The sequence below is a fragment of the Rutidosis leptorrhynchoides genome, chromosome 3 (assembly GCF_046630445.1).
Source record: "Rutidosis leptorrhynchoides isolate AG116_Rl617_1_P2 chromosome 3, CSIRO_AGI_Rlap_v1, whole genome shotgun sequence".
Taxonomy (NCBI): domain Eukaryota; kingdom Viridiplantae; phylum Streptophyta; class Magnoliopsida; order Asterales; family Asteraceae; genus Rutidosis; species Rutidosis leptorrhynchoides.
Window position 1 is genome coordinate 185,103,336 of NC_092335.1, and position 13,872 is coordinate 185,117,207.

At 33.1% G+C, this 13,872-nt stretch overlaps 1 non-coding gene across 1 annotated transcript; it reads right to left on the reverse strand.

Moving 5' to 3' along the window:
- Nucleotides 1-8,290: 8,290 nt before the first annotated feature.
- On the reverse strand, nucleotides 8,291-8,397 carry LOC139903585 (small nucleolar RNA R71). The gene has a single exon (XR_011778395.1). It is a non-coding gene; the product is annotated as a small nucleolar RNA R71 (small nucleolar RNA).
- Between the last annotated feature and the right edge of the window lie 5,475 nt (nucleotides 8,398-13,872).

Here is a 13,872-nt window from a genome sequence, read left to right on the forward strand (position 1 = left end):
TGTATGTAGGTTGTTGGTGGGCTTATGATTGACCACCCCATCAGGATCATTCTGGCTCCGGTGGGGGTTATCCATGACTGAACGTCGGAGGTTCGAATATCGTTTGTCCTTAAATCTAACCTATATTGCACTCAAAGTAGGTTCACCCTACCCCTGTGCAAATATGCTTGATCATTTGGCGCCATCCATGAGACCGGTTACAAAACAAATATATTAGGAATTTACGTGTATTTATTTAAATATCGTTTTTCCGTAAAATTTTTGTTTAACTAATCGGTTAATTTCAGGTCTTTTAACGAAATTTTTTGATCATCATCAATGGCAGGAGGAAAAAAGGGTTCAAAATTGCCATAACTGGCAGAGACTCATCAACAGGCTTAGGATTTCATACGCATGTAGTCACATCTAAAACCCTACAAACGCCGGTTGCACCTAAAAGCTCTAAAAACCTGATATAACTAACAGACGCATGCCACATTCAGTCTTGAACTATACTATCTATAAACTAATACTCCCATCCATATGGCTTATAAGTGAATTCTATATCGGCCGAAGTCATAATGGGTCGAAGTAGGCCACCACCATCGCAACAAGCATACTTACCCCCTCGGGGAGTTAAATAGCCTAAGTCTTTGTCGTGAATAATATGGTTGTGCCGCCCCACGTGCGAGATGTGTTCCAGATCTCCAATACCCCCAATACTTCTTATTCTCCCACTTTTAACGAAAATGCAAACGAAAACGACATGAACGAAGAAGGATGGGTCAGTAGTTTTTTGGTTTGTTTGAAGACAATTTGTTTAATGTTTAAACAATATTTTGGATGTGCAATTTGTCAGATGTTGAACTGAAGACTTATTCATGTTTTGGATGTTTAATCGTTGAATATTTAATGTAATTGTGGTGTCAGGAATTCTATATCATGTAATTGTAATTGTAATTGTGGTGTTTGTTCGTCATGGGACACATTTATTCATTGGTTAGAAGGGGTGCGATTATAACATTCTTCAAAATGTCGAATCGTCGTGGTTGTTGTTACTTCTTTATGGGCTTTATGGCGTTTTCGGAACGTCGTGGTATTTCATGATTAGTTTTGTAATAGAAGTAGTTTGTTTGATTTTATTAGATTTATTACTTTTCGTTGGTTAAAAAATAGGGGTCATCTTGTTTCTAATTGGAACATGTGGCTTGCTATTCCTTTGTAATTCCCTCAGCGCCTTGCTAGGGATCGTTTTTTATTAATAACATCTTTATTCTTTGGTCGTAAAAAAAAAGGAGTTCTATATCATGTTATTGTGGCTTTTGTGAAATATATAGCAGGTTTGATCAATTGAAAATGTGCCGTTTTTACGGCTGGTATAATACAAGTTTTGCAGAAAGAAAAAAACAATAGTGCCCTTTCGGGACGACATGTCGTCCGGAAAGATCATCCGTAAACAATTACTAAATCTTTTTTAAATCGATAACTAAATATTAAATATACATTATTTTATTATTATACTTTTCGGGACGACATGTCGTCTCAGAAAGGTTGTTTGTAGTTAATTTTCACGAACATATTTAAATGAATAATAAAAACAAATATTATTTTAATATATTTCTTTCTGGACGACATGTCGTCTCCACATGTCGTCCGAAAAGGTTATCCTCTATTCCAGTTGAAAAAGTCAAGGTGGGACTCAGCGTTGTCTGGAAAAAATACATTTCATCCGAAAAGATTATCTGGGACGAACTATTGGGGACGACACTTTCCATATGACATGTCGTTCGAAAAGGGTATTGGGGATGACATGTCGTCCGAAAAGGCCGAAAAAAGTCATCCCCAATAAGTGGTTTTCTAGTAGTGTATATGAACCACCTAACTGTAGTTCCTGTAGTGTTTCTAATTATGAGTTTGTATAGTTTAGTTTACTATTAATTTCTACTTCTTGGTCTAGACTTTCATATCTTAGAACCGACTATTGTGACGACCCGGAAATTTATGATCAAATTTAAACTTTATCTTTATATGATTCCGATACGATAAGCAAAGTCTGTTAGGTTGAGTCTCAAAAAGTTTGAACTGTTTCATGTATAAATTTACCCTTCGACTGCTCTCGACGATTCACGAACCACTATTTGTAAATAGATACATATATACTTAAAATATATGAATTTGAAATATAAATTAAAATATTATATGACGTAATTGTTAGAATTAATAATGTAAAATAAAATAATATATAATCACTATTATTTAAAATATAACTATATATGTAAATAATGTATAATGAATATATATATAGTTTTGAATTTATTTTGTAAGCAACAATAACGCTCAATTGTCATTTAATTGATAATAAGTAAGTTAAATTCAAACTTATATGATTTTAAAATAAACGGTGATTCAAAAATGAGTTCTATAAACTTTAGGCTTACTAAAAATGTATTTAGGACCTAGTTATTAAATTTTAAAACTTTTTATATTTTAATTGGGATTGGGAGTGAATAATTAATGTAATTTTTATTTAATAATTTATGATCGAATTTTATACCATAATGACCAAAATAAATAAATATAGTTAATTTAAAAATTTGAAATTTTTCTGAAGACTTTTATTCGCCACTTATTATCAACGGAGTACGTTATAGCAATCCGATGAAACTGTCGGCAGATAAATATCTATATGGTGGAAACTTAATCACGGTGTAATTCCTTTTCATTATTATAGATTATTGTTATACTGTTTTCTTTTTCATTGCTCACCACTAACAAATAATAGAGTCATATAAAAATGTATATGAATGTTGCTAGATATTTCTATTCTCAAAACCACCTGCATATATATAACACCTTCCTTCATTCACTTTCATACATGATATAATTATAAACTTGAACACCATTTCTTCACCCCCTTCTTTCTCGATCAAACACCACACTCGACACCATCTACACCCACTTCATATTACCGTTTCAATACACCCCTTTCACCCCATCGATCACCCTCAAACAACCACCACCATCATCGTGGTACACTACTGCTACATCTACTATTTTTTCCAGCTCAAAACATTCCAAAAACCTGCTGCTCGATCACTGTTCAGCTTCTTATGTGCGTGTTTTCTTCTGTTTCGGTTAAACAAAGTGTATGATGATGGTGTATACTGATAAAGCCGTGGACGAAGGAAAATCATGATGAAATTACAGTGATGATGATGATCGTGATAAGAAATCACGATGATGGAAAATGGACGAAGATGATGTTTGGCAACGAGAAGTATGATGAAGATGATTGTTATGATAATGATCATGGTGATGATGTTTAAAGAATGATGATAGACGATGATGGGTGTTGAAGAAGATGCAGTGAAGTTGTAACGATTAAGATGATGATACATAGCAATAATGATGAGTTGATGTTGACGAAGATGATGTACGTGATCACCACTTATCTTTTATATTTTTTTTCTTCATCACAACCATCAAACCATTTTTTTTACTGCTATTCAACTTGCGACAAAATTCGAAAACCCTTTATGTTAATAGCCTGCTATTCGATTTCTTTTGGATCCATCAACAGCCCACGAATGGTTTATGGGCCGTATCATTTTTATTGAACTTTCTAGTGGGCTGGAGAAACTGCTATGGGCCGAGACCCAATTACTTTTGTTGGTGTTGCTACTGCATGCATTTTCTTTTCTCGAACACAACAATGAAGATGAGGACTGTGAAGTGAGGATGGAATGATGATGGAATGATAATAATAAAGATGGTAATGATCATGTTTATGATTATGTAAATGATGATGATGGTTACGAATGTTGATAAGAGTGATAGTTCGATGATGATGTTAAATGGAGAGGTTAAAGATTTGATGATGATAGAAATATGATATGTGTTAAATAATTTCATACATGTTAAATTAATAAATGTACGAATTATTACAATACAATATCGAGTGGATTAGTAGGTTGGAAGGAGAATTAGTAAGCGAGAGATCGCGGGTTTGAACCCAGGCTCGGGCATTTTTTTTAGAAGAAGAAAGAAAAAGGAGACGGAAGCAAGTCGGGTTAAATATATTTGGAATACGATTTAAATCAGAAAAATAGAGTTAGATGAATGGTAAGGAGTGTTTGTGCGTGAGCAAGGGGTCAAGGGTTCGAGTTCCGGTTCGGGCGGTTTACTATTTTTAAGCCTTTAAAGGTAGTTTTCATAATAATAATTATTATTATATTATTATTATTATTATTATTATTATTATTATTATTATTATTATTATTATTATTATTGATAATGCTAAAAACAAACATATATTTCATAGCATTATCCCTAAAGAAAGACAAGCTTTTAGTTGCAATTGTTCTATTTACAAGTGATATTCGTTTAAATAATAAAAGGTGAAGACAAAAGACAGATTCGACAAATTGAAGACGCAAACGACCAAAAAGCTCAAAAGTACAAAGTACAATCAAAGTGGTTCCAATTATTGATAAGAAACGTCTCAAAATTACAAGAGTACAAGACGCAAAACGCAAAGTACAAGATATTAAATTATACGCAAGGACGTTCGAAAAACCGGAACCGGGACCAAAGTCAACTCTCAACGCTCGACGCAACGGACTAAAAATTACAAGTTAACTATGCACATAAATAAAATATAATATTTAAATAATTCTTATAATTATTTATATATTATATTATTATTTATAAACGTCGGCAAGCAAGAAAACAAAGGCATGTGAACTTCACCAGCTGGCCATGCGATCGCATGGCCTGGAAGAGTTAATTCCATGCTATCGCATGGCTGAAAAATCCAGCCCAGGTCCTATAAATTCAACGTGTTTTGGCCAAAATAAACACATCTTTTCTTCTTCTTACTCATACGTAAACACACACACACACACACACACACACACACACACACACACACATATATATATATATATATATATTATAATTTTAATTGTAATTCTAATAATAAGGGTATGTTAGCGAATGTTGTAAGGGTGTAAGTCGAAATTCTGTCCGTGTAACGCTACGCTATTTTTAATCACTGTAAGTTATGGTTAATGTTATTTTTAATTTAATGTCTCGTAGCTAAGTTATTATTATGCTTATTTAAGACGGAGTAATCATGATGTTTTGCTAAAAATATTAAGATTGGGTAATTGGGCTTTGTACCATAATTGGGGTTTGGACAAAAGAACGACACTTGTGGAAATTAGACTATGGGCTATTAATGGGCTTTATATTAACTAAATGATACCTCGTTAATTTAATATGTAGACTTATAATTTGACGTATTTATATATAACCACATACGCTTGACTGGGCACGGTGGGCGGGATATCTATAAATACCAATAATTGTTCATTTTACCGGACACGGAACTGGATTAATAGTTAGTAGACTTGTTGAAACACGGGTGGATTACATTCAAGGGTAATTGGTGTAATTATTAACAAAGTAGTAAAACCTTGGTTTATACGCAGTGATAACCTGGTGTATTCATTACAAAGTATTAAAACCTTGTTACAATTCGAATCTCCAATTAGTTAGAATATTTGATTTCGGGAATAAGAATAATTTGGCGAAGACTTCCGCATTTTATGATTATGACTGATGGAATATTATGGACAAATCCGTATGGACATATTGAATAATCCAGGACAAAGAACAATTAACCCATGGGAATAAAGTAAAAATCAACACGTCAAACATCATGATTATGGAAGTTTAAATAAGCATAATTCTTTTATTTCATATTTAATTGCACTTTTAATTATCGCACTTTTATTTATTGTCATTGTATTTAATTGCACTTTTAATTATCGTACTTTTTAATTATCGCACTTTTATTTATCGCAATTTCATTATTGTTATTTATTTTACGCTTTAAAGTAAGTCTTTTATTTATTTAATATTTTACATTAGGTTTTAACTGCGACTAAAGTTTTAAAAATTGACAAACCGGTCATTAAACGGTAAAAACCTCCTTTTTATAATAATAATATTACTTATATATATATTTGTTTTTTTTATAAATTAAAACCAATATAGCGTTAAGCTTGTTTAAGTGTATCCCTGTGGAACGAACCGGACTTAGTAAAAACTACACTACTGTACGATTAGGTACACTGCCTATAAGTGTTGTAGCAAGGTTTAGGTATATCCATTCTATAAATAAATAAATATCTTGTGTAAAATTGTATCATATAAAAATAATACTATTTCCTAGTACACATCGCACACATCAAGTATTTTTGGCGCCTCTGCCGGGGACATTCTTACTTAAACGCAGGAAGCGCAACGCTATTTAAAAAAAAGGATTTTTTTTATTTTTATAAAAATACGCTTTTGTAAAAATACGTTTTAATACAAAAATATAAAAAGAAAAATAAAAATATAAATATTTTTAAGAGTTAGTTAAATATAAAACTATAAAGTTTCTTTATTTTTATTTTGTAAAAATATAAGTTTTATTTAATTTATATAAATATATTATATAAATATATTATATAAATATATAAATCAGAATACATAAAAAAAGAAGTAATAAAAGCACTCGAGGCCCGTTACTTTAGCAGCCCAGAACCTGGCCAGAATTTCTTATCCATGCGATCGCATGGATTTTTAACGTGAGGACCATGCGATCGCATGGCCCTGTCTTACACGCCCTAATTGACTAAAAACAGCAATCATTACGTAATTATTATTATTATTATTTAATTAAACCCTAATTTGGTTTTAAGTTATTTAATTATTTAGTTTAGTTTTTATTTAATTTGTATTTTAGGTTTAATAAGTTTTAATAAATTATAAAATTAATAGTTTTATTAAATAAATAATATAAAAATAATATTTTTATAAAAATTATACTTTTTACAACTTTAAGTATATTTTTATATTTTGTATCTTTTTATTTGTTTTAGCATAATATTTGTATTTTTCGCTCGTATTTAATTCTAAGATATAGTTTTTGCCATAGTTATTTTTTTTCTAGATTTTTAAGATTTGCCGTAAAATCTTTTAAGTGCTTTTTCTTTAGACTAAGATTTAGGTGCTTTAGAATTTTGCGACGCCGTTTTTAAATTTTAGTACCTTTTTAAGTTATTGTCATTTGGGATATAGTATTTCTCTAAAGCTTTAATATCTTTAGACGTAACTTTTAATTCTTAGTTTTTAATTCCTTTTTAAGTTTCGACGCGCTACTTTATTATTTTTATTTTTCGACGCCTATTATTTTTCGACCTTTTATTTTTTTCGACGTTTTTTGACGCGCTCTTTTTCTTTCTTATTTCTCGACGCTCTAGTTTTAGGACTTAGATTTTTTCTATTTCTTCTCTAAAATTTCTTTAAATTACTAAAAATTATTTTAAGCGGTTAAATTGATAGACATCAAAATTTTCTGGTTCGTAGTAATAGTTGGATTTGTACGTGGACCGGGTTATTGGAGCCAAACAGTACTCAATTATATTGAGACTAAACGAATCCTGCCCCTCTGCTTCATCTTTTGGCTATTCGAAATGTGGGCAAAATCAGAAAAGTCTATTAATATGATAACTTATATAATTTTTCTTATTTTTATAACTAATAGGATATTCAGTGAATGCACCGAGCAAAACGTTCACCACCTTTTGTACGTTCACCACCTGTAACCAGATCAAGACATCTAGCAAATATTGTCGCCGTTGATTTTTCTTTAGAATCGTCATCCAGTCGACCAAGTACTCCAATTCAAATTTCCAATAATCCATTTTTTGAACCCGACCTCACAATTGAGAATCCGGAGAATATTCAGGGACAATTCATAGATCCTGAACCATTAATCTTTCCTCCGGAACCACCAATCATTCAAACAAAGATTGTTGAGGAACCAACCATTAAATCAGAATCCTCTAGTGATTCAGATTCAACAAATTCAATTATGGAAAATCTGGAACCTCTAAGTATGGAAGACCGAATGCGAGCTAAACGCACTGGCCAAGGTCACGCAATTACTCAACCTGACATTAATGCGCCAGATTATGAAATCAAGGGACAAATCCTACACATGGTAACTAATCAATGCCAATTTAGTGGTGCGCCGAAGGAAGATCCAAATGAACATTTTCGTACCTTTAATAGGATCTGCACACTATTTAAAATAAGAGAAGTGGAGGATGAACAGATATATCTCATGTTATTTCCCTGGACTTTAAAGGGAGAAGCCAAAGATTGGTTGGAATCGTTACCTGAAGGAGCGATTGATACATGGGATGTTTTAGTTGAAAAATTTCTTAAACAATTCTTTCCGGCATCTAAAGCCGTGATACTTCAAGGATAAATTGTTACGTTTACACAAAAGACAAATGAAACTCTATATGAGGCGTGGACCAGATTTGGAAAATTATTAAGAGAATGTCCGCAACATGGTTTAGACACCTGTCAAATAGTACAAATATTCTACCAAGGATGCGACATCACTACAAGAAAAGACATCGATATAGCAACTGGTGGTTCTATTATGAAGAAAACCACAACTGATGCTTATAAAATTATTGATAACACTGCTTCCCACTCACATGAGTGGCACCAAGAAAAAGATATCGTTAGATCATCTAAAGCAGCTAGAGCCGATTCTAGCCATGACTTAGATTCCATTTATGCAAAGATAGATGCTGTCGAGAGATGAATGGAAAAGATGACTAAAGATATCCGCTCAATACGAATTAGTTGTGAGCAGCGTGGAGGACCACATTTGACAAAAGATTGTCTCAGTATTGAACTAACAATGGAATAAAGAGAGAATGTTTCATACATAAACCAAAGGCCTGGAAATAATTATCAGAATAATTATCAACCGCCAAGACCGACCTACAATCAAAATCAGAATTATAACCGAAATGTTCCATACAACAACCAACAAGGTCCTAGCAATCAACAAGTATCCAATAATACTTACAACCAGCAAAGACCTGTTTTTCAAAACAAACCACCACAAACCGATGATAAAAAGTCAAATTTAGAAGACATGATGTCGAAGCTAGTTGAATCTCAAACTCAATTTTTCACATTTCAGAAATAAACCAATGAACAAAATGCTCAAGCATTTAGAAATCAACAAGCTTCTATTCAAAATCTGGAACAAGAAGTGAGCAACCTAGCAAGGTTAATAGGTGAAAGAAAACCGGGAAGTCTACCAAGTGATACAAATGCTAACCCCCTGAATGAAACAGCTAAAGCCATTACCACAAGAAGTGGTATTACACTTAAACCACCTGAAATACCTGAAATTTCTGATGAAGCTATTCCTACTCCACAAGAACCACAATCTGAGCATGATAAGAAAAAAGAACCGGTAGTTGAAAAGGTTAATGAAGATAACACAGTTAAGGCTAAACCTTATGTTAAACCATACCAACCACCACTTCCTTACCCAAGTAAAATGAGAAAAGAGAGACTTGAAGCCGAGCAATCCAAATTCTTGGATATGTTTAAACAGATTAATGTAAATATTTCTTTCATTGATGTGATTTCAGGAATGCCTAGATATGCTAAATTCTTGAAAGATCTAATCACAAATAGAAAGAAAATGGAAGAACTCTCGGCTGTTACTATGAATGCTAATTGTTCAGCAGTGCTGTTGAATAAGATACCAGAAAAATTATCAGATCCAGGAAGTTTCACAATTCCATGTTTTCTGGGTAGTCTTAGTTCAATAGAAGCATTGGCAGACTTAGGTGCTAGTATAAATCTAATGCCGTATTCGCTATACGCTAAACTAGACCTTGGAGAATTGAAACCAACACGAATAAGCATACAACTAGCCGATCGATCAGTAAAATATCCTAGAGGGATAATGGAGAACATGCTAGTTAAAGTTGGTACTTTAGTATTTCCAGTAGATTTTGTTATTTTAAACATGGAAGAAGATTCTCGAGTTCCTCTCATATTAGGAAGACCATTCTTAAACATGGCTAAAGCAATAATAGACGTGTTTGGTAAGAAACTGACCCTAAGTATAGAGGACGAGAGTGTTACCTTTTCAGTTGATAGAGCAATGCAACAACCGCAATCTGCAGATGATACATGTTATTATATTCAAACTATAGAATCACATGCAGAATTGTTAGAAGAATTTCCAGAATTACAAGGAACAGGAGAATGTTCTTTAGGAGAAGGAACTGAACCAATTGATGAAACTGAAATGTTAGCTACACTTATGGCTAATGGATATGAACCAATAACAGAAGAAATTCAAATGCTAAAAGAAGAAGACAGATATTGATACAAATCATCGATAGAAGAACCACCGACATTAGAGTTAAAGCCACTTCCAAACTATTTGGAATACACTTATTTACATGGTGAGTCTGAATTACCTGTAATAATATCGTCTTCTCTTACTGAAAATGAAAAATTTCAACTCATTTATGTGTTGAAAGCTCATAAACCAGCTATTGTATGGAAGATTCATTATATTAAAGGAATAAGTCCTTCGTATTGGACACATAAAATCCTTATGGAAGAAGGTCATAAAACGTATGTGCAACGCCAATGAAGACTAAATCCTAATATGCAAGATGTTATTAAGAAAGAAATTATTAAACTACTTGATGCAGGTTTAATTTATCCAATTTCTGATAGTCCATGGGTAAGCCCAGTTCAATGCGTGCCTAAGAAGGGTGGAATGACTGTCATTACAAATGAAAAAAATGAGCTTATTCCTACTAGGACTGTAACAGGATGACGTGTTTGTATTGATTATAGAAAATTAAATGACGCCACCAGAAAAGATCACTTTCCCTTACCTTTTATTGATCAAATGTTAGAAAGATTAGCCAGAAATAGTCACTATTGTTTTCTTGATGGTTTTTCTGGATATTTTCAAATTCCAATAGCACCCGAGGATCAAGAGAAAACCACATTCACGTGCCCTTATGGTACTTTTGCTTACAAACGCATGCCATTTGGACTTTGCAACGCCCCTGCAACCTTTCAAAGGTGCATGATGGCGATTTTTCACGACATGATAGAAGAATGCATGGAAGTTTTCATGGATGACTTTTCAGTCTTCGGTGATACTTTTGAAACATGTCTAGTTAATCTTGAACGAATGCTTATTAGATGCGAACAATCAAATCTAGTACTTAATTGGGAGAAATGCCATTTCATGGTTAAAGAAGGCATTGTTCTTGGACATAAAATTTCAAAAGAAGGATTTGAAGTGGATAGAGCTAAAGTAGATGTAATTGCTAAACTTCCACATTCCACCAATGTTAGAGGAGTTAGGAGTTTTCTAGGGCATGCCGGTTTTTACCGACGTTTTATAAAAGATTTTTCTAAAATTGCCACTCCTATGAATAAACTCCTAGAAAAGGATGCTTCATTCATCTTTTCAGATGAATGCATCAAATCTTTTAATATACTTAAAGAGAAACTCACTAATGCGCCGATCATGATAACTCCAAATTGGAATCTACCATTCGAACTTATGTGCGATGCAAGTGATTTTGCAATGGGATCCGTTTTAGGACAAAGGATTGAAAAACGATTTCAACCTATATATTATACTAGTAAGACGTTACAAGGAGCATAAACAAATTATACAACTACTGAAAAAGAACTCCTTGCTATTGTCTTTGCTTTTGACAAATTTCGTTCATATCTCGTTCTAGCAAAAACGGTGGTCTATACCAACCATTCTGCTCTTAATACCTATTTTTGAAACAAGATGCTAAACCAAAATTAATTCGTTGGATCTTACTCTTACAAGAGTTCGATATTGAAATCCGAGACAAAAAGGGAGCAGAAAATCTCGCCGCTGATCATCTTTCTCGTCTTGAAAATCCTGAATTAGAAGTTCTAAATGAATCGGCCATACAAGACAATTTTCCTGATGAATATCTATTGAAGATAGATTATAATGAAATTCTATGGTTTGCAGACTATGCAAACTACTTAGTATGTGGATTCCTTGAAAAAGGATTATCGTACCAAAAACGAAAGAAATTCTTTAGTGATATAAAACACTATTTCTGGAAAGATCCACATTTGTTTAAAAGTTGTCCCGATGGAATAATACGCCGATGTGTATTTGGAGATGAAGCTAGTCAAATTTTAAACCATTGTCACACAGGACCAACAGGAGGGCATTATGGGCCTCAACTCACAGCAAGAAAAGTTTACGATGGTGATTCTATTGGCCTACAATTTTCAAAGACGCACACCTTATTTGCAAATTCTGTGATGCTTGTCAAAGGGCCGGAAAAATAAGTCAACGTGATGAAATGCCATAAAATGTCATTCAAGTATGTGAAGTATTTGACATTTGGGGTATTGACTTTATGGGTCCATTTCCAAAATCTCATAATAATCTCTACATTCTCGTTGCCATTGATTATGTATCTAAATGGGCGGAAGCACAAGCTCTCTCAACTAACGATGCACGAGTCGTAGTCAACTTTTTAAAACGTCTTTTTGCTAGGTTTGGAACACCGAAAGCTTTAATAAGTGATCGGGGTACTCATTTTTGTAATAATCAACTTGAGAAATTTCTCAAAAGATATGGAGTAACTCATAAAATCTCCACCGCTTATCATCCACAAACAAGTGGACAAGTTGAAAATACCAACCGAGCTTTAAAACGTATTCTAGAGAAAACCGTAGGATCAAATCCGAAGGAATGGTCCATGAAATTGGAGGATGCACTCTGGGCTTTTAGAACAGCCTACAAAACTCCAATTAGAACCACACCTTTTAGACTCGTTTACGAAAAAGCATGTCATCTTCCAGTAGAAATTGAACACAAAGCATTTTGAGCTTTGAAGACATGTAATCTTGATTTACATGAAGCTGGACGTCTACGATTAAGTCAACTAAACGAATTAGAAGAATTAAGACATGAAGCATACGAAAATTCGTTAATCTATAAAGAAAGAACGAAGAAATGGCATGATAAAAGAATCAGAAGTTCAAAAGAATTTAAAGAAGGAGACAGAGTTCTTCTTTTCAATTCACGATTCAAGCTATTTCCTGGAAAATTGAAATCAAGATGGTCTGGACCATTTATAGTCAAAAGAGTTTTCCCATACGGAACAGTAGAGTTAATAAATTCAAATGGGATTGAATTTAAAGTTAATGGTCACAGAGTTAAACATTACATACATGGTCCGATGAAAGTTGACAATGAAGTCAATCATAATTTCACCACCCAAGAAAACCTTCAAAATGAAAACATAAATATGTTATCAACAACATATGAAAAATCAAAATTGGAAAATAGGGAGGATTTAAATTAGAGTGATGAAGAAGAATTCTTATACAAACCTCCCATTCCAAGAAACGAAGAAAAATGTGAACAAGAAGTTCATATAGAAGTGAAAGAACCAAGAAAAGAACACCCGAAAAAGGTTTACAAACCAACTCGACTTACTAAAGCAGGAGACCCGGGTAAATTTATTATTTCTTGCTTGCTTAATGATGGTGCTGTATATAATGGACTCGCAGATTTAGGAGCAAGTGCAAATATTATGCCTCTTTTCTTATACAAAAGATTAGGTATGGGTAAATTAAAACCAACCAAAATAGGTGTTCAATCATTTGACCAAACCATTAAACACCCGGTTGGAATAGCAAATAATTTACTTGTTAACGTGGGAAGTTTGACCTTTGTTGCAAACTTCATAGTGATTAATATGGAGAAAAACCTTGATATTCCTCTAATTTTAGGTCGCCCATTTTTAGCAACCACCGAGGCATTCATTGATGTAAGAGAAGGTCGAATGACACTTAGGGATGGTGATAAATCAATCACCTTTGTGAACTGAAAGTTTAGATCTCCACCAACTAAAACTGTTAAATCAATAAAAATGCATAAGTGTGGGGAAGATGAAGAAACACTTAATGATG